Source organism: Pan paniscus, chromosome 2, assembly GCF_029289425.2.
Source record: "Pan paniscus chromosome 2, NHGRI_mPanPan1-v2.0_pri, whole genome shotgun sequence".
Lineage (NCBI taxonomy): Eukaryota > Metazoa > Chordata > Mammalia > Primates > Hominidae > Pan > Pan paniscus.
Window position 1 is genome coordinate 69,713,920 of NC_085926.1, and position 21,498 is coordinate 69,735,417.

The 21,498-nt window shown below is 39.0% G+C and overlaps 1 protein-coding gene across 4 annotated transcripts in view; it reads left to right on the plus strand.

Moving 5' to 3' along the window:
• MITF (melanocyte inducing transcription factor) overlaps positions 1-21,498 on the plus strand; it is a 228,029-nt gene that overhangs the window by 20,561 nt on the left and 185,970 nt on the right. The window lies entirely within an intron of this gene.

Genomic DNA, 21,498 nt, shown 5'->3' on the forward strand with positions numbered 1-21,498 from the left:
AGTGCAGTGGCACGATCTCGGCTCACTGCAAGCTCCACCTCCTGGGTTCGTGCCATTCTCCTGCCTCAGCCTCCCAAGTAGCTGGGACTACAGGCACCCGCCACCACACCTGGCTAATTTTTTTGTATTTTTAGTAGAGACGGGGTTTCACTGTGTTAGCCAGGGTGGTCTCGATCTCCTGACCTCGTGATCCACCTGCCTTGGCATCACAAAGTGCTGGGATTACAGGCGTGAGCCACTGCGCCCAGCCCTGATCTCTCGTTTTTATCAGTTTGTTTGCCAATAAAAATGGCCCATCACTTCCAGATCTTTAAAGCTGACTGAGGATTCACTGTTCAGATATGGTAGAATTTTGATAGATTTTTAATCACTCTTTAATAAGGTGGAGTGTGAGGTTGGGGACCCAGGAAAAGACCACAGAGAGATTATGGACCATTGCTGAAAAATCCAGCAAAAAGCAGTAGGATTGACAGAGGGCAGGTGAGCCCCCAGATTGGGGCCTAGCCTGGGAGGGTTCTTGGCATTGCTCAGGAAAGAGTTCAAGAACGAGCTGGTGGTGGAAGAATGCAGGTCTAGTGAAGCAACAGTGTACAACAGAGTATCTGCTCCTTGCAGAGCAGGGCTAACCCATAGACATGCACCGAGAGTAGCAGCGTATGGACTGTAGACTGGCAGTATTTATACCCACTTGGAATTACATGCAAATCAAGGTACAGGTTACTCAGAAATCTCTAGAAAAAGGGTGATAACTTTTGGGAGTTGCCATGGCATTTGTAAAGTGTCATGGCACTGCTGGGAGTGTCTTATACTGATGAGCAGTGAGGGCACCTAGAGGTTGCCTTTGGTGCCATTTGCTAGTTCTGGTGGGTTTCTTCATTTCTTCCTGTGGAGACCAGGAAATAAGCGCTGGTAGTCTCTACTTCAGGATGGCTTAGAAATTCTGGTGTAGGCAGTTTTTGAGGTAACCAGGCTCAGCTTACTCAGGGCCTAGAGGATAAAGGTGATGATTTTGACTTTTGCAAGCATTGGAAATTAGCATATTATAGTTATCAGAATGGTCATTATTGTAAACATAAACTGAGTACTTGTTGGGATTGCTTGGAATTCTTTTAGAAAGAAGGAGAAAAAGAATTGGTTTCAGTAGGTTCTGTACTTTCAAGTTACATAGCAGATAGATCACACAATTTAGTGACAACGGAGCACAAAGAACAATAATAATAACAGTAGCATCTAGCATTTTTAAAGCCCTCTTTACAGATATGCCTTGTGTTAGTGCTTTAGCCTATCTTTTATATATTTCTATAGTATTCTTACATATTATACTGGAGTTAAGGAAGGTACCTATGTAATTAAAAAAAATTCTTTCTGTGTTAGAAAAGTGAAGAAACAGAAACATCGGGAATTAATAATTTACATCTTGGTGAATTATAAACATAGTAAGGCACTTACTATCTACCACGTACAGTATTTAAGTGTTTTATATAATATAATTCTAATACGAGGTAGATAGGATCCCATTTTATAAATGAAGAAACTTGTGCTTGTCTGTTTTCTGTCACTTGTCTATCTTAAGTTACTCAAATAAGGTTGAACCGTGATTCAAACTGAGGACTGTCTGACTTCAAAGCTCACTCTCTTATTCACCATGCTGCAGTGGTTTCCATGTATTTTGGTGTTCGGAGGTTTGGAGGGAGAGGCAGGAGTGATCAGGAGTGACAACTTATGTTGATTTTTGAATGGAAAGGAGACTAGGTTTCTTATGAAGTAAAGGCAGAAGACTCAGGGTGTGGTTGAACATTCGAATCCAAAACAAATAGTTATATCTATTAAAGGTGCTCACAGCATGCCTGTGTGCATAGTCCTTTGTTTCTAAAGCTGCTTCTGAAGAAGGAAAGGAGGTAGGCTGTGAAGCCTCCAAGAAAGGTAGGAAAAGATGGGATGGTGGATACTTAATCATTCACAAGGGTGTGGTATATAAGTAAGTGGTAGATTTTCCTCATTTCTTATTAATAATCTTCAAATGTTGCTACTTGATGACATCAAGTTGTCTTGTCTACATAGCCATCCTTGTGTTCTACTACTGAACATGAACATGTAGCTCATAACATCTGGATGTTTTTCACTCATCTCTTTTTCCCTCTCTCTTTTTTCTACTAACCTGACTTGTTGATTGCTATTTTTGTGTGTCTTCATAAATTTATAGCCAGTCTGTTCCATTCTGGACTGTTTATCTTTGGCATGCCAGAGGTCTTGAAACATCATAATGTTGTGTAATGAGCATAACTTCTGCCTTGACTTGTGGGTGTTAAGAGCATTAGTCAGTGCAAAGTATTGAGTTAAATATTTTCAATAAAAGGATATAATGATCTAGCAGAGAAGAAGTTATAAAAAATCCTAGTTAATGGCTTTAATGGTGAGCCATATATTTAGTGGGTTCTATCAGTGATGAGTTAGAGATTCACAGAATGAATGTAAAAGCATTCTTACTTTTAATTAATGAGAGAGGAGAAAGAAAAATAATAATAAGAAAAAAAGGACTTGATTCTCATCCATACCAAGAAAAGTGTAAACATCCAAGTTCCCAGTGATTCTAACCCTGATTCATTACCTTGCATGTGTCTTTAATTACCACAAGAAATGTTTAAGATTTCCATTGAGATATTATCGACAGGGACTCCTGGGCTGCATCATAAGCCTGATTGAAAGCCTTTAGCCTTGTAATGATCTCTTCTTGGAGGACAATCAGGGAATTCTTTGCACCTTTATCAGAGAGTCAGGGCTTTCCTGAGCAAACAAACTAGGTCTTTACCTATGGAGCTGATTTTATGAAGAGTTTTGGTCAGCATTAGTCATTGTGAAACCATGGGCCTCCTGCCCTGGTTTATCTCGACAGTCATCTCCCTACAGCAGAAGATTGAATCCTCATCTCTCCATGAGTCTGAGCATCTAAAGATGTTAGAGGTACATTGGTTTGCTTCTTGCTGGGGAATGTGTAGTGGGTACTGGTCTTCTGGGAATAGTGTCTAGATGAATGTTTAATAATCAGTTTAATAGGTTGATGGGCTGTCTTATTTCCTGGGGTTGGAGGTTTAAACCAGGACACCCTGTGCTAACTCTGCTCTTTACCTTGCCAGCAATCCTCAGTCGTCCTGGTAAACAACCTCTGAGTTAAATACCTTTTCTTTTCTGGAGAGGTTACCAACAAAGGAAAAGGCTTTGATGTCAGAACAGGGGGCATAAACAGTGTTTATGGCTGCTGTTAAAAATTTCTCATCTGGGTATTTTCAAAAGAATTCCAAGTCAAAATATATCACTTATGGGAAGTATCTTCTTTTCCAATATGATATCTTATGAAGTTGATAATTATTTTCATGGTTTAAGTAGTAATTGATGACATTTTGGGGGTTGGAAGATTTGTGGGAAGGAGGACATAGATTTTCATCAGATGTCCTTGCGTCCTTTCCTTGCGAGGATTATTGATCTCTAGTCTTCATATGTGAGGTGTTGAATTTATTTAATGTTATTAACTGAATCTATAGATAAAGAGGTAGTTTTGGAGCCAAGTAACCTGTTGATGTAAAGTCTATTTTACCTTTTATGATTACCATCTAGCACCTCCCTCCTTCCTGGCTGAATTCCCTGTCATTTTAAGTAGGCAGCAATTACTGGTTTGCTAAAGAAGCCAGCTCCTGCTGCCAAGGATCCTGTTAATTATCACTCTATCTCTAATTTAGCCTTCCTAGTGTTGAGAGAAGGTGCACGTAAGCGTGTGGCAGAACGTCTGCAATCGCATCTTTGTAATAATCTCCTTTCTGAGACGGTTCAGTGGACTCAATGTTCCGCCAAAGGGCCAAGGCAGCCCTGGTGAGTGTTTTCAGCTCTCTTCTGTAGCTTGTTTGGTCAGTCGAGTTTGGTGTGATTGTCCTCTCCTTTTGCTTCTGACCTAAGTAAAAGCTAATGGTTGGCATTAATCTTGGGAATTCAGACCTATTCCGCTCCATCTCTGAAGTCAAATGGGACACCTTGAAAATACTTCAGTGGTTTTCCCACGAGCTATTTTCTCTCTCTGTGAAAAGGAAACCAGGAAATTGACTCTGTGCCTGTTTTCAAGAAGGTAATACAGATGATAACCAAAGTACCTCAGTTTACAGGTTCTTATATAGCATGTTTTTTAAGGGATGTCAATCTTTATATCATATGAAATCTTTGGTTCTTGTTCATAAATGGCTAGATTGCTTTCTGTTTGTTTTCAGAAATGTTCAGTTCACTTGTTTCAGTGAACATTTTTTCAGAAGTTCCACTGGATCATTTGATTAGGTTTGGAGTGCTTATGCTTCCTTTTCCACTTTTTATGTTATTTTTGGCAGTGTTGGTATTTGAAGCTGTAGAAGTGATTCACTGCAAAGTGCATTAATTTTCCACATTTCCAAATGCATTTTCCAGTGGTCCCCAAATTTCTTTTCCTCTTCTCAGATGATTCTGCAGTTGTCCTTCTGTCATTCTGCTGGCTCAAACATAAATGCTGATGTCACTGAATTTCTTAAATTACAGCTGGTGGGGATTAACAGAAATTGTAAAAGAATACCACTTCCTCATTTTGCTATTTTCTTGACTAATTATTGTCTTTTCAAGTACTGTAGGAACATAGGGATTTGAAAATGAATTCTTTGTCTTGCAGTTTAAACAGCAATTTTCCTTTTCCTTTTTCTGTTATACTTCAAAAATAATGTAGCGCTTAGGATGCTTTTCTGATGTGCCCTTTAATAACCCCAGACAGAGGAGTCTCACTCCTGATTTTGCACTTTGGACTGTCTTCTACCCTGGGTGAAAGGTTTTGAATACTTCCCTTAAGTAAGTTTCCTTATATAGAATATTTTTACTCAACAGTTTTTCTCCGACTCAAGGCCGTTACTGGTATTATGTGAAAGGTTGTGATTAATTTATTTGTTTGTTCAGAGCCTTTGCTCCTTTAAGGAATGCTTAGCTCTGTCCTCATCATTTTCTTGTTTAGGATCTGTGTTATTTGTGACAATTTTGATTGCTCCAGCCCTCTACACATTAATTTTTCTGGCTTGCCTCTCCTTGTTTTAACAGTGGGAGTCTGGGGCTCAGGCTTTCTTATCACTTGGTTTGTGGTTTGAGTGATGGTTCCATGAACCTTTTCCTGGGAGTTCTCTGGGCTCCTGTGCTGGACGCTGGAAGCCATCTGGAAGTGTGCACACAGGATGGCTGGATGCTGCTGGGCAGTATTGATTGAACTGCAGTCCCGTGGAAACAGAAATAGAAAGGGTTCAGCATTCGCACTTTCCTCTGGTGGCATTTTTGCTTATTTTGTGTATTTAGAAAAGGTAGCCATATGCAAACTGCTGACTTACTATTTTCCCTGGAATGGAAACCATTTGGATTATTTCAACGAGTTTTAGCGAAGATTTGTTTGTTCACAGTATTAGTTTTGTTTTCTGGTAGCCTGTTTAGAATAAGACCAGAATGTGTCTTTTTACTTTATGGAAATGAGTGCTTACTTGGTGTTTGGAATTTTGCAAACCAACATGAATTTGAAAAGTCATATGTTTATTCCAGAGTCAAAATAGAAACTCTTTAGTGAAAATTATAGATATTTCCATCTTGGATCATTTACTTTCTGTGAAAAATTTTTTTTTGACAAAATTGTTTAAGATTTCAGAGGAATCTCTTTTCCTGGTTAATTTTCCCACAAATTAATTTCCCTCATTTTTAAAAAGAAAAATAAGATTAAACTGAAGAATTGCAGACCAAGCTCATATGTGCTGGAATATTTGCTGTAAGCTGGTGACTGATTCTTTGCTGTTATCTTTCATAAGAGAGTGGATTTAGTTTAACTGTTAGTAGTTAAGGTTTCGATTAGGAATACAAATATGATTTCCTTACCATAAGACCTTTTAAGCACTGATTTGCATTGCTGAGGATAAGTTATGATTATTCAGTCTCGGGAAAATTTGTATTATAAGATCCATATACACTTAGCCAACATTGCCTTCTAACATTGCAATGATAAGTTCTTTTAATTGAGATTTTGGAATGGTATAGCTATCTGGAAAATATTTCAAATGTCATTGTGGAGCTTTTGGTTAAATGTGAGTTTTAAAAGTTGGATAAATAGAATAAAGAGCGGAAAGGAAAAATAGTTATGAATTTGTTGAATTGTTTGGGCTATGAGTTATCTTTTTAAAAAGAGGTTTTATGTTTGTGTAGAAAATGTCACTAAATATAAGAAAATGGAAGTTTAATAGTTGAACAAGGTAAGAATTGCAGATATCATGAGATTGTAATTTAACTGGAGTATGCATTAAATGAATTGTATATTTCACTAGCTTGGTGACCATGAATGGTTTTGTTTATCATTTTATCTTTCTTTTCTTTTCTTTCTTTTTTTTTTGAGATGGAGTCTCTTTCACCCAGCAGCACGATCTCAGCTCACTGCAACCTCTGCCTGCTGGGTTCAAGTGATTCTCCTGCCTCAGTCTCCTGAGTAGCTGGGATTACAGGTGTGCACCACCATGCCCAGCTAATTTTTTTTTTTTTTTTTTTTTTTTTTAGTAGAGATGGGGTTTCACCATGTTGGCCAGGCTGGTCTTGAACTCCTGACCTCTAGTGATCCGCCTACTTCGGCCTCCCAAAGTGTTGGGATTACAGGCGTGAGCCACCGCACCTAGCCTCTTTATAATTTTGTCTTATCCCAGTAAATACCATCATGCTGGACCTTGTATTAAAAAAATGTTGAATCAATGAATGAGTGAATGCACATTTTGGGAGGCCTGGTTGCAGACCTGTCTGTGCTGCTACCTACTCATATGACCCTGTGGATCTGTCTCCCGCTATATACAATGAAGGCTAAAGATGGGATCAGGGATAAGTATGTGGGATTGTGTTGCTCCCTCCTTCTGCTGCAGTACGGTAGATATTGCCAACTGTCACTTCACTCTTTCCTGTGAACCCAGGAGGAGCCTTGGGCCTTTCTGAATTTAGTGCATCAGGCTCCCATGACTCACCGTAGATACAAGAGTTAAAACTTACTGTACCTTCTCCTTTTGGTTTTGGTCCCTGAAGCCCAATTACAAATAGGCAATATTCTGTGATGTTTCTTGGTCAGCAGATGTTCATTTAAACAATAGCGACAACAGCATGCACCATTATCCCTCCATTCAATAATTTTTCTGGTAGATTTAGCAGATATATTAATAGATAGAACTTAATGAATGGGTCTAGACAGTATTCTTCCAGTGGAGTAAGATATGAAGATATAATTAGATTAGCAGAGTTTTTCACTTTTACTCTCCAAAGCACATGTCTCCATCTGGGGCACAGTTATGGAGCACCTCCTGTATGCCAGCACTATGCTATTGATAAATGGCCAGCCTATAATTCATGGACTCTGCCTTCTTGTAACTCAAAGTGACATAAGTATGATGCTATGTCTGTAATTATTCCTTTAAAGACGAAAGATGGAGGGGCATGTAATCCTGGCACTTTGGGAGACTGAGGTGGGTGGGTCACTTGAGGTCAGGAGTTCGAGACCAGCCTGACCAACATGATAAAACTGCATCTCTACTAAAAATACAAAAAATTAGCTAGGTGTGGTGGTGTGCACCTGTAATCCCAGCTACTTGGGAGGCTGAGGCAGGAGAGTTGCTGGAACCCGGGAGGTGGAGGTTGCAGTCAGCCGAGATTGCACCACTGCACTCCAGCCTGGGTAACAGAGCAAGACTCCATCTCAAACAAAACAAAACAAAACAACAAAAAATAAAAATAAAAAATGATTGTCAAACAGATGAGAGGAAAGCATTCCAGGTAGACCGAGGCATGGAGGTGCAGCATAGTGTGGCACTGAGACAGTCTAAGCACGGAGTGTGGCTGGAGCACCAGGGAGTGTGGCCAGCTTCATACAGAGGAATAGTGCTCTGGCTGCCAAATGAAGAATGGGTTGGAGGGTGGCCAGGGCTGGTGTCACAGAGGCCAGTTAGGATGGTTCCAGCTGAACTGTCTTTGTGAGGAACGATGATACACATGCATCGTTCAGCCCTGAAGATAGGTTGTGATTGCAAGAGGGTAAAAACCTTGTTAAAGATTTCAAGGACAGTGAGGACAAAAGTAAGGCTATATGTAAACTGCTTACTGCTGACAATAAAGTGACTGCTTGTTCATTTCTTTATCATGTAGGTGGATGCCTGTTCTGTACCAAGCACCTGGAAAATACAATCATGTGTAAAGTAGACATAGTCTCTGCCCACAATCAAGCAAAAGGAAAATGATTGATTACTAAGTAGTCTTTATAAGGTGCATGAGCAAAATTCTTAGGGTCCATGCTCTCCACAGATTCCCCTCCTTTCCTGAAGTTAATTTATAGTCTGACAACATGTTCTCTGCTTTCTATAGGAAATTTTGGAGGATAAAGTTAGATAAGAAGATAAACCTCAAGGTCTGTGCCTTATATGGAGCATGCTTGCATGTACACACACAGACACATGCTCACATACACACCTTCCTCCCCTAATAAAAGACACCTGTCTTCACTCCATAGATTGACAAGCATCTAGAATAAGGCATATGAGGATTCCCATAAGTAAATCTGCTCCAGGAAAAGTTCTAGATATCTTCTCATATTTTCTGAACATGATATTTTACATGGAAGAATCCGGGCTGTTGAGTTCCTGATCCAAGAAGAAAAGTCTTCCATACATAATTTGGCTTTGGTGGCTGCTTCAGATTAGCCATTCTATCTGTGTTCCAGGTTATTACCGGTGTTTGGAATTCGTGTGCAGAAGCAAGAATTTGCCTTGAGGCAGCAAGACTGGTAGACACTAGATAAGTGACTTATTTTAAAGTGATGTTTTGGTACAGAAATGGCAGTAACAACAAATTCCTCCCCCTAATAGAAATCTTCCTCACATTCCCTATCCAACCCAGAATCATTTATAATAATGTGGAGTCAAAATTCAGCTGAATGGGTTTGATACAAATTCCTAGGAAGCCATTGTAAGTTCAAGCACAGTGTTTTAAAGATGAAGCATTCAAATTTATTAGGATGGTAATTGCAGCTGATGTAGGTGGGGAGGGCATGTGTCCCATTTTGCATGATTTGGAGAGGCAATAGCTTGTTGAGGCTAAAACTCTGGAGTAGGACTGTTCTAGGTTTGAATCTCAGCTGCACTGATTGGTGGCTGTGTGAGTTTGGGCAAATCACTAAGATTCTCTCTTCACCTGTAAAATGAGGTAGTGGGTAAGCATGTAAGTCCTTTGTTAAATTTGCCAAGGTTTGAGTCTTTGTTGTACTACTGTATGACATTGAGCAACTTGTTCTCTTTGTATCTTGGATTTCTTATCTGTAAAATAATAATAACAGTAATAATAACAATAATGATGATGATAATAATTATGGTCCCTACCTCATAAGGATGTGGCAAGAATTAAATGAGATTATGCACACATAGGGTTTTCATTTTGGTAATCTGGCACCTAGTTAGCACTCATATCTTACTCAACTATTTTTCCTGCCATCATTATATTGAGCTTTCTAAAAATTATTATTTTTTGACTACTTATTTTGTTCTTTCTGAAAGTTAGGGCTTCACGAAGTGTAGTCGTTGCTATGTGATTTCTTTTTTTTTTTTCTTTTTGATACGGGGTCTTGCTGTGATGCCCAGGCTGGAGTACAGTGGCTATTCACAGGTGCAATCCTAGTACTAACCAGCACGGGAGTTTTGACCTGTTCCATTTCTAACCTGGGCTGGTTTACCCTTCTTTATGCAACTTGGTGGTCCCCTAGGAGGTCACCATATTGATGCCGAACTCATTGCACTCACCAGATCAGCAAAGTGCACTACAGCCCGGAACTCCTGGGCTCAACTGATCCTCCTGCCTCAGACTCCTGAGTAGCTGGGACCACAGGCATGTGCCAGTGCCTTTTCTTTCTTTAAATTGGAGACTCAATAATGCAATTTCTGAATTTGGGGCAGAGTTGCCAGATAAAATCCAGAATGGCCAGTTAAATTTGGATTTCTGATACAGAATAATTGTTTACTATAACTTTGTTCTAGATATTTCATGGGATAGCGAGACTAAAAAATATTCTTTATTCATCTGAAATTCAATTCAACTGGGCATTCTGTATTTGCTAAATCTAGCAATGCTAGTTTGGTAGTAAAACATACTCCTTTGCCCTCTCATTCATTTTTTCACTCAGATAGATATTTGTGGATGCTTATAAAAATGCAGTGAACAACATCCTTGGGGCATAAGTATAGAAATAGTTTCATAAATTTGAAAAAAGATTTCTTAGTATCTCTGGTAAATCTACCTCCTAATTCCTTCTCCCTGTGTAAGCCATGGGACCATCAAATTGAGATTATGTTGATACCTGAGTATATAGTATGATGTTGCTTGAAAATTCTGAAATGTTCTAGTGTTGCTTTTACTAAAGGGAATGATTAATGGTGACACATTAATGGGTATGCATTCCAGAGAATCCTGAAAGCTTTGTCATTTTTGAAGGAAATTACCTCATTACTTTTAGAGTCACCTATCCAGGGTAGGTTGGTCCCTATGGTTGACCTGGTTTTCCAAGTAGGAAAATAAACACTTCAATGGTTAGGTTAATAACTTGGAGTGATTTCGTTGTACTTACAATTCAAGTTAATTTTTAAGTAGGATTGGTCTTTAAGCTACTAGACTAGTTGGAGACTCTGAGAGAATTGCATTCTAAGAGTGAGATCCTTTCAATTCAATCAGCATTTACTGTGTATTGACTGTGCAAAAGCAACTGCATATGAAGAGAGAGGAATTTAAAGTGTTTTGAGTTCCTGCTCTCAAAAACCTTAGTGTTTAATGGAGCACGAAAGCAAGAAGCAATTATGACAAAAGGCAAGATAAATAAGGTCAAAATTGAAGTCTAGTAAAGCTAGGTCCCAGGATGGTTGAATGTAGGAAGTGGTTAAATCTGGAGGCCAAGTAGAGTAGGAATGGCTTTTATTAGGACAGGTTTCTTTGAAGGTAATATGTGAGAGAACTATTCAAAGATAAGAATGATTTCATTTGGGAAATGAAATGTTCTAGGCGTGGGCTTAGCATTAACAAGTACCCGAAGGTGGCCACATTTTGAAATGCACGTGTTACTTAGACATGACAAAAATATATACAGCACCACCGTAACTGACAGCAACCGCTTCTCTCATGTGTGACTGTTTATGATCTAGAATTTCCAGATCAGAAACTTGATTTTATGTAGGTGGACCTGGATTCATTCCATGTTGGTTTCCTAACTATTTATTGTGCACCTGCTGTTGCTATGTATGAGACAGCCAGAGAGACTTGGGCAACATTTAGGAATTCTTTTAGGTGGTCACTTAAACCAACTGAAAGTTACTCCATTTAAACATGGGATTTTTTTTTTTTTCCTGAAATGAACACTTCCAGTGAGCTCTGATTTAAATTGGGCAAAATCAACAGCAAAAGAATTCCATGAGAAGCATCTTGTCAGGCACTCTGACTTTGAGTATTTGCTTAAATGACTTTACAAGCCAGCTTAACTCATTTCCTGTTGGATGACACTTGTTTATTAGACTTGGCCCAAGTCAGAGTTAATAGCCTTAATGGTTTTGAATGGTCCCAAGTGATTCTCCAGCAGTGTGTCATTAGTGAACGGGGAGGATTCTACAGATAGGATGCAACACACACATAGCTGCTTCAGCCATCATAGATTTAAGAGAATACCTATAGCCCTCTTAAATTTAGCTAAGGAAATTGAGAATACTGGAAAGTAAGCGTTACCATTGCAGCAAATGCTAAAATATTTTTCAACAGTTCTAGTAGTTTTCCTTTTTTGTTTTTTTGAAATACTTCCATGTGAAATTAATGCCATTTAAAAATGGCACCAGCATTCAGAACTTGAATCATCCCAAATTCTCTAGCAAATGAATTAAAATGTGACATGGGGTTCATGTTGATTAACAGATGTGTGTAGAGAATTGGACTGGGTAGCCTGCCATTGCGATGCATGCTTGATGCATGAGAGGGATTGCTAAGATTGGGAATGGAAAACTTTTCTACGTTTCCATTTATGTGTGTGTTGGGCTATAAAGCTCTAAATTAGACTGGAAATTGGTGATGCATTTGGAGATCGTTGGTTTTTAATTTTCTTCAATTAGGATTGATGTATGTCTTTTAAGTTTGGACAAGTTGTTCTTTGTGGATGTTTTTGCTATTTCAGGTACTGGTGGGGTAAGAGTAGCCTGGATGCAAACCTTTATTGGGTTCTTAAACATGAAAGAGCATAAACTGCTTATGTTAGTTTGGGTCTGGTTGAATGTTATTAATTTTTTTTCCTTGATGGCCAGGCCAAATATTATGTAGTTTTAATATGTACCCTTGGTTCCTACTGCCTTATTTTTGGGCACTCTTAATATCTTCCTTTATATATCTGTCATTAAGTTATAATTGAAGCTTCATGTTTTATATTTAGAATGATGCATGGAGGCTCAGCTGTGCCAGCCATTCAGGCCTAATGGCCAATGTTGGTTCATGCCAGAAAGTTTTTGAAGTCTAGTCTCTTTTTTGGGATGTCCAATCTAAGCAAAGCATCCTTTTCTGTCTTAAGCTGAGGGGCACAGGGAAGCAATTTAGAAGTGATTTCCACTTCTGTGCATGTGACAGCATCTTGTTTCTGATAAAAATTATTTACTTGCTAGTTCACTCTTTAACCCAGAGAGTCATGCAGCCTTAAAAGGGATTGCTTTGACAAGTCTTTATGTCACTTCATTCCTTAGTTTACTGACTTTCATGCGGAGTATCAGTGAGTGTCAGTTAAAAGTGGGTACATAGTGATAGTAGATGACACCCATGCCACCAGCTGCTTCCTATGGGCTGCCAGATGCTAGCAAACATTTCACAGCTCTTGAATTCTCTGGATTTGGGCCACTCTTGAACTCTATCCATCAATCCATACACCCACTTATTGAGCTAATATTTATTGAGGTTTTACTATGTTTCAGGAAGTTGTCTAGGTATGAGGAATACAGCAGGGCACCAAACTGTTGAAAATCTTTGTATTCATGGAACTTACATGGGCAAGCAGATGTAGAAATAAATATGTGAATGAGTAAAATGCATAATATGTTAAATGCTGGTAAGTGTTATAGAGAACGATAAAGCATGGCTGGGTTTGGGGTGACTTGTAATTTAAAACTGAGTGAACAAGGACTGCCTCACTGAGAAAATGACATTTGAGAAAAGACCCAAAGAAGATGAGGGAGTCATGCCAGTATTTGGGGGCAAAGCACAGCAGACAGAAGGAAGAGTAAGTACATAGTATCTGGACAGGAGTGAGTCTACTTCAGCAACAGCATCATGGCCACAGTGGCTGGACCAGGCTGAGCAAAGTGGGGAGTTCCAGGAATGGCAGGAGGTGGGCTCAGTGAAGGAATGGGATTGGGGCAGAGGCAGACACTGTAAGGGTTTGTAAAGACTTTGCCTTTTACTCATTAAAAATTGGGAGCCGTTGCAGATTTCTAGCTAAAGGAGTAGCGTGATCTGATTAATTCAGGTAGCAGCCCAGTGTGGTGGGGGAAAACAGGGGTCTGTGAATTTGGAGATCATGTAAACCATGGTTTTGTCACTAGGTAGGGGCAAATAAATTCAGCATCCTTAGCTTCAATTTTATTCCTTCTTATAAAACAACGCTTGTGGGTTGGATAGTTTTTCATGACCTTCCAGGTTTTGATACTGTTACCCTGGATTAGTTGCCTTCCTGTGAGTATTTCATGTGTGTGGCTGATTACATTTCTCCTTGAGTATGCATAGCTGGACCACAGATTTGTAAATTATCTTTCTGTGCTTTATTTACTTAAAAAATTTTCCATAAACATCTCAAATTGAAAACTATGAAGCATTAATACTTCTATATATTGATGTTAAAGGTTGCTTGAAGACTAAATGGTAAGGGTAAACACAGATTATAAGCTTTATCACTAGCCTTAATACTATTTTTTGTTATAGAAAATAGAATTGATTTGTAGAGTATTGCACTGAGCTATCAATTGGGATACAGTGATAAATAAGACACAGCTTCTTAAGGAATTGAGTAGGAGGAGAGATTCCTGGATAAGACAGTACCTCATAAAGTGTTGTTAATGGAGGAGACAGTCCTGGTTAAGACAGTACCCTACAAAGTGGTGTTAATGGCAGAAAAGAGGGCCAGAAGCCATGACTAGGTGCAGGCCCATGGGAGCACAGGCAGACTAATATTCGGGTATGTCTTCACACCAATATTCTTTAAAAATGTTTAATATTTTCAACAACCAGTTAGACCTAGTGCCACACATGCTAGGAGGTGCCAGAGGCCTGGCAGGCTTTCTTCTACAGCCCTGAGCAATTTGGCTCTGCCCCAAAGTTGCATCATGATGTTTGGCACACCAAGGTCTGGTAAGTAACTCTTATTAGAAGATGGTTTAGGGACCGTCTTTTATTATTCAAGAATGTCCTTTGGACATCTTAATCTTCTCCTTTCCACCAGAATATTTCTTCTACTTCCTGTGATGTTATAGTGCTCCTTCTAGACTGGTACCCCAGGTAGCAGGATGGCTAGTCAGTTTGTGTATTTCCTCTGTGGAGAAGTATTGCTTTAGTCTTACCTTGTCTTCAGGCCTCCAGTATGAACTCTGTTGGGAGTCAGGTGGAGCCCTAGTCATTTTATCCACTGACGCAATGTATTCCTTGTGTTCTGTTAACTGGCTTCTTGGGCAGCCTAGGAGTATTCTAAGTTTCCAGGTCAAAGATTCTGGAAGCAACTTTCCAAGAGGTAGGAGGGCTTCCACTTTCCCAGACTTTCCCCTTCAATTGAGGCTCCCTGTGTATGTTGGGGTGTGGGGTGCTAGAGGCCTTGCTGCTAAGGAAAGTTACCATGGTTACCAGCACCGTGGCTCTCAGAAGGAGAAGGCTAGCATGTTAGCACCTCAGCTGTCCTGTGGTAATGCTTAGGGGGCAAATGACCATACCAATGAGCACTGTTAGAGCTGGAGGGGAAACTGAGGTTCAGAAGGTGATGCTGGAAACAGGAACCAAGAGCCCTTGACTTTCACATTGCATTGCTTCCTTTCAGTTATTTTACACCTCAGGCCTTCACACACATTCTTCCTGCCATCTTGAACATTTTCCTGCCATTCTTCTGTTTTTTTTCTACTCATCCTTTAGTCTCCACTTAAAGGTTGCTTCCCAACCCACCTCCTTGCCCCTCATCTGAATTAGGTTACCATGCTTTTCTTTTATGATTTCCTAATCTTATCCTTCATGCTTTTTACATAATTATTCTATATTCATCCGTATGTTCAGTGTTTGTTTCCCTCCTCCAAAGGGCCAAGGAGCACAGCTGTTTTGTTCTCCATTTTATTCTCAGAGGTTAAGCCAGGCTGTAACACAGATAGGCAGTGTATGACTCCATAAGTGAAAGGGTAAATGACTGAAAAGAAGACTGGTTTTCTCTCACCTATTTATGTGAAATGTCTCTGCCTGTCTCAGCTTAGGGTAACAACTGTTATTGGTTTTGTGTATTATTGAGGATGCAGAAGATGTGATTCTTGTCTCTAACATCACCAAGTCTGTGGCCTTCTGGAATTTTATTAAGGGTTGTCTCTGCAAAAACCAAAACCCAATGATACACACAAATCAGCATTCTTTAATTGGTATAGGCTTGACATGAGGGGCTGTGATTTGTCAATTTATTTTACAATATTTGCATTTTTATTTCTTAATTCTGTTTCCAGAAATGAGCTTTAATGCCATTTGGATCCCCCATTCTTTTTATTAAAAATGAATAGAGAAAATATCACTTTTCATTAATAGGATTCATAATGCTTTTTTTGGAGGGATTTGTTTTGGCTTGTGTAATGGAACTTTTAAGATGGTAGGCGTAGAAAACTGACTGGGACTCTTTGTAGAAGAAAGAGCAGAGTTACCTACTGTGTGTAAAAAAGAAAAGCAGGAACAGTGGACTTTCTTTATTTCTAAAACTAAACTGCCCTAATTGTTCATATCAAAAGATGGGCTTTTCCCAAGCTCGGTTGGCATTTTTAATTTACAGAGAAAGCGTGCATTGTTTTGCAGTGTGCATTGCGGTTACATTGGCTCCCAGAAGATTAGCTCAAAGGTATCTATGAATAGTCACACCCTAAATTATATGAACTGAAGAGTTTTAAAGAGGTGGAAAATCTGATGCATGCTATTTCCCAGACATTCATGCCTTAGGAAAATAACTAGGGAAGTGGGAGAGTGAAACTTAGAAGTTGCTACTTTATATTCACCAGTGTGGCACTTGTTAACTGTGTGACCCTGGGCCACTGAATTAACTTCTGTAAGCCTCAGAATTGTAAAGTGGAGATAAAAATACCAGCTACCTTCAGAATTATTGTGAGGATTTCATGAGATAATATATGGAAAGTGTGTCACAATGCCCAGCACATTATAAATGCCTTATAGATAGGGGATAGTACACTACATAGGATAATAGTTAAGGGCACAGACTCTGGAGGGCCTGGCTTCTGAATCCTGGACTTGCACTCAGGGGTGGGGCCATCTTGGGCTAGTTACTTGACATTTGCATGTTTGAGTTTCCTCATATGCACAATGGAGATAGTAATAATACCTGCTACATAGGGTTATTATGAAGATTAACTGAGTTAGTATGTGTCAAGTGTTGATAACAACTTGTGGTTCATGGTAAGTGCTATATATACGTTTGTTGTGATTAAGAAGTCTGGGTCTTGCAGACAGTTAGTCTGCAAGTTCTTGAACCAGACTTCATAATGTACCAAGTATGTTGAGCTTCAGTTTTCTCTTTTTGTAATATGCGGATGATTCTAGTTATAATGTCAATTTTTATGAGAAATCGGTGAGATAATGCATATGTAAAGTGCTCAGCATAGGATTTGGAACATGGAAAATAATACTCATAGCAAAGACTTTTCTTGTAATTGCTGCTACCATTACTATGATTATTTCCATTATTTTTAGTCCTACTATGAATATGCCTCTGGCTTATATAGAACTTATATTCGAAGTGAATTCCACAAACACTCTGTGGAAATAAAAAGGATTAATATGTAGAAAATAATGTTGAGAGTAATGTTACTGTTGTTGTATTTCTATAAATGGAGCTGTTGCAGCAAATTGAAAAATATCCAGTAAAAGTCTTATAATCATGCATTTGCAATTTTGCAGATCACAAAAGATCAGAGTTAGTCAGGGTCAGTGTTGGGTGGACAGTTTTATATTCATGGAAAATGACTCATAGGAAACATCAGGAACTAAAATTTCCAAAATAAAAAAAAATTAAAAAGTCATCATATAAACTGTGTTTAAGTCAAGTCTATTTCCTATCTTAACTGAGATTATGTTCATGGAGTAAAGTTTTGACATGGTCTAAATTTCAATGTTATATCTTGTTTGTGGCATCACTGGAAATGAATAAGTCCTGATTCCAGTGATGGTAACATTTTCCACTTTAGTCATTTGGGTCATTGTTGCTACAATATCCATATTTAAACCTGTGTGTTGTTTTGCAATATATCTTTAAGTTCAACTTCCTTTTTTGTTTCAAGTGACTAGGGAAGAAAAAACAGTGATTATAATACAGAGTACAAATGATGTTTGAGAAAAGCAGGGCTTTGAATAGCATTGGTCCTGAAGTCCTCTGTGTTTTAATGAAGGGTGGGAGCTTGCACTGAGAAGTCAGGTGTGCAGAGAAGTGCTAATGGTCGCATCAAGGCCTGGATGTCAGATCCTTTCAAGTCAAAATATGGAAGTGCTGATGAAATTCCTAGATTATATGATCTAGAAGGACAAGTCAAGTTATCCCATCAAAAATATATGGGGGAACTTCCGCTAGGCATGTGCATATCTCTGATAACAGTATGCCATGGTTGGAAGGCGGGAACCTGGAAGGGAAGATAAATTCAAGTTCAGTATCACTGGGGCCATAGAATGAAGTACTTTTTAAGCCATGGTAAGAAGGGTGGGCTTTATTAGAAGGCCAATAGAGAGGCATGGAAAGGTTTTAAGTAGGAGGGAGGGCATTCTATTCGTGTTACTGAAAGATCACTCTGGCGGTGCCACAGAGAATGTATTGTAGGAGATGGTGACAAAGAAAACCAATAAGGAGCAGTGTAGGCAAGAGCTGGGGTCACTCTGGACTTGCCTGTGGAGATGGAGAGGAGGTGGAGCTGAGAGATATCAGGGAAGGAGAATCGTAGGGTGGGTGATTCGTTGGACTTAAGTGGTAAGAGAGAGCAAGGAGGGAAGGATGTCTTTTAGATTTCTCACATGGGCAGGTGGTTAGAACAATGGTGCTGTTCATGGAGATGAGGCTCTTGGTAGACAAAACAGATTGGGGAGGATGAATATTAATTCTTCCTCCTATATGTGGTATAGTAGATGGATGTTTATGGGGTATAATAGATGAGTATAGTCATTTGACTGTTTTAGAACGAGTCTGGTTCTTGGGGTAGAACCTGTGTTTCAGTCAGGTTTGCATTTTCAAGCATGAAATTAAATTGCCAATTAACAGTTGTGTAAACAAATAGGGATTTATTTATCTCCATACAAGAAGCCCAGGGCTCTGTAATCACTGCCGTTGTTTAGTGGCTCCATGATGTCAGAACCAGCATCTCAGTGATTTGTCTTGACTTTTTTCTAATATTTGTCACCTCATGGTTGCAAGATGGCTGCTGCTCCTCCGGACATCACAACTGCTTTAAGAAGAGTGTAAATCAAGAAGGGAGAACAAGCTATGATTTCTTATTAACATATACAGTATGAAGTGTGCTTAAAGTTTGACTATATTTTTCTTAGATACCTTCTAACACATATAGCTCTGAGTAGTCTTTAAAATATGTTAAATACATTTTTCCCTGATTAAAATTCTCAACTTGCAAAAACCATTTTTTTTTCTCTCAGATTTATTCCAAATCTTCCTTATTACTAAATTCTCAGTGGACCTCTCTGGGTTTCGAGCAAGTGCGGAAAATTCCATTTGGTGTTCGCCAGCTGATGTGCAAGTAAAAGCAGGGAATGTATGATGGAAAATGTCATACCCTTTATGATGACTTTTGATCTGTGAAGAATATAATTATTCTGTGTTTAAAACTACAGAAGGGAAATGTTTATTCACTCTTTTTGAAGGTAACATTATTCGGGGTATCATGAAGTGCAAATATTTGTCCTTTGCTGCAGTTTAATTCAAGATAGTCTCACCACCTAATGTTTGCAGAATTCTGTTAGTGACTGTTTTAGCTAACAGTCATTCTGAGGCATAGCAGAAGGTGCAGAGATTTTTGGAAATAGACATCTCAAGGCATACCCCGATGCTGTGTGATTTTCTTTAACTTCTCTGAACTGGTTTGTTCTGTGAAATTGGGTGAAATTGGGATAAGAGCAGGAGACAGTCTTTATATCCTTACTACAAACATACACAAAAATGCCTCTGAAACAAGGGTGGCTATGACACACTGAAGGTGCAAGTTAAATATGATGGAGTGTGGAACAGGGAAAGATTAATTTCTGCTGGGAGATATTGTGAACTCCATGTTGGAGAATGCAGAAGATTTACAGGATAATGGAGGATGGCCCCAGGCTTATCACACACATGTAGTGTGCAAAGTACATTAGAAGTTTTCAGGATTTACTGTTTTTGATAAGGGTCAAAATGAGGAGACCCTTGAAATTCTGGCTGAGCGAGCTTGAACTTTGTTCTGTATGTGATGGGGAGCAACTGAAGACTTAAAAATTCACGGAAACTTAATGTCGATAGAAGTGAAATTGGGGGTCAAAAAATATATATAATTAAAATTAAAATTAAAATTTTCATTTTGATATAATTATAGATTAACACACAGTTGTGAGAAGTACTGAGATATCCATGTATCTTTTATCCAGTGTCACCCAGTAGTAACATTTAGTATAATTCACAACCGGTAAATCAACTGAAGTCTTTTAAAGGGAAATCCATGATATGCTGAAGTCTGTGTTAAGTGGGTTGTCCTAGTAGCTGTGGACTAGAATGGATTGGAAAAAGAACATGGAAGCTAGGACACCTTTGGGAGGCTCTTGCAATAATCTGAGAATAGGGGCATAACAATAGGATTGGGAAGAAGGGATATTTGGCAATATGGGGCTGATAAGAGAAGCTGATGCTCTGTGTAGTTGCTCAACAAAGAGGTATTGAGGGTCAGCTGTGTGCCATGCAGTCTGGTAAGTACTATAGGGGTTAAAATATGATCTAATAGAGACAGGGCAATGCAACTGAAGGAAAATGGGCCACGTGGAAACGATGTTAGGCTGGACAAAACAGTGAGTTCTGTCTAGAGGGATAACTACTATTCTACCACTGGTTGTTACCATTTGTGACTATAGGTCCGGTGTGGCTGGTGTTTTGATTTCTTAGATGCCAGAAATCTAAATTTCTTTGTGAAATCTCTCAATTTTTAAATGTTACCTAATATAAAATTACAAAGAAGATGCATGCCAATGAGCAGTCATCTGTGAGCTAGATTCACCCTGTGGGTTCTTTGTTTTCTTGATGGAATGTTTAGACCTTATTTCAGTTATCTATTACTGGGTAAATTGAGTGGCTTAAAGAGATAACTGTTTTATCTCTCATAGTTCTGATCATTGACTGGGGAGCAGTTTTCCTGGTCTAGCTTGGGGTCTCTCATGGAATTGCCATTAGATGATGGCTGGATTTGGAGACATCTTGAAGCCTGCCTTGGGCTCTAAGATGGCTATAACTTTCTCTTTCTCCGTTGGTTTCAGGACCTCCTGTGGCCTCTCCATGTGGGCTTTCTAGCAGGGTAACCAGACTAATTACATGTTAGCTCAGAACTCCTTATAGATTGTTTCAAGAGGGAATAAATAGAAGCTACTAGTCTCCTTAAGGCTAGGTCCAGAGTTGCTAGCACATCACTCTTGCCACTTTCTGTTAGTTAATGCAAGTTGCTCCAGCCCAGATTCACTGTGGGAAGGGACTGCACAAAGCATGAATGATGGGAGGCCTTGTCCATTGGTGACCATCTTTGGAGACAACCTACCACTGAAATCAAGATGTCTAGATATTGGTGACACTGTTTATCAAAGGTAAATGAGGGACATAGCAAATTCTCCTGTTTAGCATTCATGTTACTTTGAAGTTTTTAGAAAACCACATAATAGTGAGTTTTTTTTTTTTTTTTTTTTAGTAGTAACTGTGATTCTGGAGAAACCTGGTTGTTAATACAGTGGCTTCCTTTGGAAGCATAATTCATTTGTAGCTATTTGGTGTCCAGTTCATTAAAAAATAATACTATTAAGTGATAAGACAGATCTTTTCTGCTTTGGGTGAGCATGTTCTTTTCAAATACGTGACCAGGTTGTTAATGTTGGGTCCATAATCGTGTATCTTTTCAGAAAAGAGCCCCTCAAATAAAGTGTGTTACATAAGACTTC